Source organism: Tachypleus tridentatus, chromosome 13, assembly GCF_004210375.1.
Source record: "Tachypleus tridentatus isolate NWPU-2018 chromosome 13, ASM421037v1, whole genome shotgun sequence".
Lineage (NCBI taxonomy): Eukaryota > Metazoa > Arthropoda > Merostomata > Xiphosura > Limulidae > Tachypleus > Tachypleus tridentatus.
This window is the reverse complement of record NC_134837.1, coordinates 208,505,143-208,510,456: the sequence shown is the minus strand read 5'-3', so window position 1 is coordinate 208,510,456 and position 5,314 is coordinate 208,505,143.

The window sequence follows — 5,314 nt, the reverse complement described above, 5'->3', positions numbered from 1 at the left end:
CACGACGTATCGATCAATACTGGTCACAACAGCGACGAATGTAAACTAAATCGTTTGAAGTTTTAATTTATTGGCTGCAGTTCATATTCCATGCAAATCGTGCGACATTTCGGAATAACAACGTACTATCAGCTTGCGATAAGGTCGTTGTGAATGATTAAGCCATAGCTACTAATTTACTAAGTTATTTGTGTACATTTGTTGTCAGGCGTAGCGTATTATCAAGGCTTTAATACCATGTCAAATGATATAATCATAGAATAAGATAATTTTCTATATGACCATTATAAAGAAAAGTACATGTGGGTTTTTTCTAAAACAAACAAACATTTGTTATGATGGACTTATAGAAAACTTCTATGAATTGTATTCTTAAAACAAACCAACGTAATCGGGTTATAAGGTGTCTTATTTTGCAAATAACCTATTAAAAGTTGACCTGTAAGTAACAGGTTATGCGAAATTAAATTTCGACGAAGATTACTACCGATAAATATGGTGTGAATAGTTCAGTTTTGCAAGGCTTAACGCAGTAATCAGACAAAACAAAACAGACAAACAAACTGATCGTTGGGATATAGATAGCGATAAATAATTTTTGTTAGAAATGCCAGTTTAGAAAGGAAAATGTAATACTGGCTTAAGCAGTTATAGAAGGAATATTTTTATAAAACATAACTGTACAAATACTTTCTAAACGCTTAGGTTAAATGCATTATTGGGGAATAAGGTTTTAGCATTTAAATAAGTAGCGTAAGTTCTTTCAAATAAAATAATAATAGTATTTGTTTTTTCATTTATTCCTCTTTCACTTTACAACTCCTATTTTATTGTTTGTTATCGCTTGCTTTCAAAAGTACTTAATCACTTGATAATTGTGCATTTATTTTTCCGTTTTGTTTTTCTCTTAAGCCTAACCTTCGCCGTGAGTTAAGACTTACAAATTAAACCTAAGTTAGTGTAACAGCTCGTTTACTTTAATTTCGTTTACTTAAATTTACTAAAATTTACTTTTATTTTGTGTATAAAACTCCAAAACCTTGGATACATTTTATAATTCCACGTTGTAACTTGTACCCGTGGATCTTTTTTTTTTTAATGCAGCCTATTTTCTTTTGGCGAAAAAGTTTGGTTATAATATAATTAATCAGAGGTTGTGATTTGCTGTTTCTAACGCAGTCCTTCCTCATGGTCTTGTTTATTCATTTAACTTCATTCAAATATATTTATTTAATTTCACTAATATATATATATTGTAAGTTACTTATGTAAGGAAAGGAAAGTCTTGAAAATGTTGTTAAATTACAAAATATAACTACCACGCACTGATCTCTAATGTAGCCCAGGAGTTAGCGGTGGGTGGTGATGACTAGTTGCCTTCCCTCTAGTCTTACACTGAAAAATTAGGGACGGCTCAGGTTTCTCCTCCTGGTTGGGGGGTTGTGCAGTAGGCTAACAATTTACTCACTTAAAAAACCAGCCTGTTAATGAATCCGCAAGCGAATGCGGCCCCATGTTCCTTCATGGAATCGAGAGGTATAATAATAAATAATAATAATAACTGATCTCTAATCATTAGAAGTGGGCGTGAACTACCAGTTAGCCCATCGGACTGCAAATAGAAAGTTCCAGAAGAGATAACACTGAACATGTTCTGTTGTAATTTCATCTAAATGCATTAAAAAAGTGACAGCCAATTCCATTAATAATCTCAATAAACAAGACAAGGTATTTGTAGAGGTTAGTGCTGCCGGCTGACTGCCTTCCATTTAGACAGTAGATAAAGTTTGGATTATTTATAACTGAAGCTGGAATTTATAACCTGACCTATTAATCTACGCTAATTTGCTTGAAAATTGAATATCCGAACTCAATAAATACAGAATACAAATTAGCATGTATAGTTTTTGGTATTCTGTTATCTTTCGCGTCTCTGAACATAACTTTGATATAATTACTCAGCCAGCACAAAATTTAATTTTTACTGATTTGTAACTTACATCCTATATCACGGGATAATTATATAAGAAATTACTGGATGCAATGTTTAGTTTTGTTGACCATATTTGATCAACACTAATATGTAATAGGCAGAATAAGAATCCATAAGTGAACCTAATGATGCTATAGTAACGCTCTGCAAAAACATGCATTTTCATAAATACCTATGAGTGCAGCTTTGATATTTTCATTTTTTAGAGACCTTTAAGCAATACGTAATAATGTTCTAAAGCGAAGAACCCAAGATTCAGTTGTAGTTATCCTTAAATTAGATTTTCTAACCAGACAAATGAACACCAGGCGGCAGCACTTATCCTGTATTATACAGCTGTTAGTAACTGAATAAATGCATTGATTATCACAGATATAATCGCTAAAGTTACAACTGAAATTTCAGAGCTTTCACAGTGACATATTACAGCTCGAGCCTTGGACATACCGATACATAGTCTACAAGAAATATGTCTGTCCCTCGTGTTGAACATCATGTCTACTGATGCCGTTGACGTTTCTTAAAAAAAAATGAAATTATACCGAAAGCAAGAGCTGAATTTTTTTTCATAAAAATAATTCCTGGCTTTTAAAATATTAATGTGTAATGTTTTTGTTATGATTATAAGGTTGATTAGCGACGAGAAGATATTGGGAGTGAAGTGGACAATTGGAAATGAAACGTGTAATTAAAAATTGTTTTATTCTCATTAGTGGTCAAATAATAACGCTTTTTATCGGGTCAGTATGAAGTACCCATGAAATGTTAACAAAATTGCTTGAAAATAAAAATGTATAAAATTATTTAAGTTAAAAAAATCAGGAAACGCAATTTCCTTTTAAATGGTGTCAAGAACGTAAATATTAATTGGTCAATACATGAGTTTAAACCTTTCACACCTAGTTAGTCCCTCTGTGGCTTTTTACTCTCTAAACATGTAAATACATCATTGAAGTATATATAACTGTGCATTTTATTATATTCGCAAGAGTTTATTCCAGAAAAGATAAATACTGAAATACTTGTGAAAACTGATGCCCTACGTCAAACCATTTCATGATTCTGAGAAAAGGTTTGGTGACAGATCTTGTGTGTGAAAGTGGAAGTATGTTGTACGTTGAGCACTAACGATATATAGTTTTAGCTTGACTTGTAGAACATTTATTTCTAGGGCGAGTGGTCAGGAATTCAATTGCCCTGCACGAGGGGCACAGTAATTTAACTTATCTCAATGGTCGTTAATTACAGTGGACATTAAAAATCCTTCATAATTCAGAAAAGAGCTAATTTAATACAGAAAGTATAGAGAGTCCACCAAAATATTCTTGTTATGCAGATTTAATCTGCTGTTAGTGTTACTTTGTTACTTACAATTGTACATTTTAATTGTTAATAAACATATGAAACTTTAAAGTGTTATCTAATGTGGAATACCTTCTACAATAAAGTTAATGTATTTTACAGGTGATATTGTTGGAGCACCTGTACCTGGAGATAACTTTATTAAAATTGGCAATCTGGATATTGCTCAACCTGTGAAATCGGGAGAACATATCATGTTTGATTTTGCTTATAATGTTTATACACTTGTTTACTTGAGGTTGACAAATCAACTGAAAGGAGATATCTTGAGAAAGACCCTGAGGTTTCTAAATAGAGGTATTACTGTAGACATTTTGTTCATACAATATTAAAGATCAAACAAGTGTAAAATAATAAAAGATTTTGAAAAAATTATAGTTTTATTTGTTAACAGTGTTTGTGAAGATTTATTTTAACACTTTTGAGTGCTGGTTTCTATTTTAGAATTTATGCCTATTTTACAATAAAAGTGAACTTTAGTTAGTAAGGAACTTATAATTTTATGTTTCAGCTTACGCCTTACAGATGGTGTTTTGGAAGGATGGAGCATTCAGTATGTTCAATAAAGAACCAAGTGCCTGGTAAGAAAAGATTAGGCTTAGCAAATTGTAAAAGAGTTAAGCTTAGTAGATAGCTTGGCAGGTTGTAAGTCTGAGATTCTGTGGTTCCTGCTCCAATACTAGCACAACAACAACAACAAAAATTGCAATATGCATTTTGGGGTCCGTGATGGCCAAATCCAGCTTCTTTAGCCTGACTGGAATAGTCCAGCATTTAACAGAGGGTGGATATTGGCTAATTGCCTTCTCTTTAGTCTTTTTTTACTTTAAAATTTAGGATGGCTATAGACAACTTTCAGTTAGGTTTGCCCATAAATCAAGAAACACTTATCAGTTTTATGTTATTCTGTACCAATTGTTCCATTGTTGTTTTATTAAATTTGAAAGCTCTCTTTATTTAACTTTAATTATAGTACTGACGAAATCACAAACCTAATGACAGATATTCGTGCATCTACAAATTAGTAGGCTCACATTGATGTAATTTGACCTGATGATACTAGTCCTGAAACATGTTTGTTTTAAGTTGTTGTTTTGAATTAAGCATCAAGCTACAAATGGGCTATCTGTGCTCTGCCCACCACGGGTATTAGAACCTGGTTTTTAGCGTTGTAAGTCCTCAGACATACTGTTGAACCACTGGGGGAGCTTTTAAGTTGCCAAATTCAACAAAGGAATGTGATGGATAGATTTGGGGAACTCGTAATTTGTGTGTTAATAATAACTGTATACTTAGCAATAAAAAATAGTGTTTTAACTTAAATAAGGAATAGAGATAGCAAAGTATTGCCAGACTTGCTTTAGTTCTCACATAGGTGTAACATGCAACAACACAGTGAAGTAAAATATAACTTGTTCTTTGGGTAGGTTGACAATTTACTGTGCTAGAATATACAGCCTGGTTCAGTATCCTGATTGGGAGAATTACCTCTTCATAGACCCAGAAATTATATCCAACTCCATAAAGTTTGTGCTCCGACATCAGACAAAGAAAGGGTCTTTTAACGAGACAGTTAAATATCCCTGGAACAGAAAAATTGATCCAAAGGTTAAAACTGTTTCTTTGCTCTTCGGTAAACATTTACATCGAGACTTGAAATATAAATAATGTCATTTTTTGTAAGATATATTGATATATATTGTTCTACTGAATGTTGGAATTATGAACTTTAAATATAAATATAAACTAGTTTAATACTAACGCAATTTTATTTTAATTTCTTTGGTCGACCCATATAAATAATGAACAACTTCTGATTGAAATAGGATGGCTACATAAATTGGAATTAAACATGACTTGCGAGATAAATAAGATAATTTTGTGTATCAAAGGTGACCGAAGATCCATCATATCACAAGTTAGTTTATAAGTGATTAGAACTTTGATTCATTAATTGGA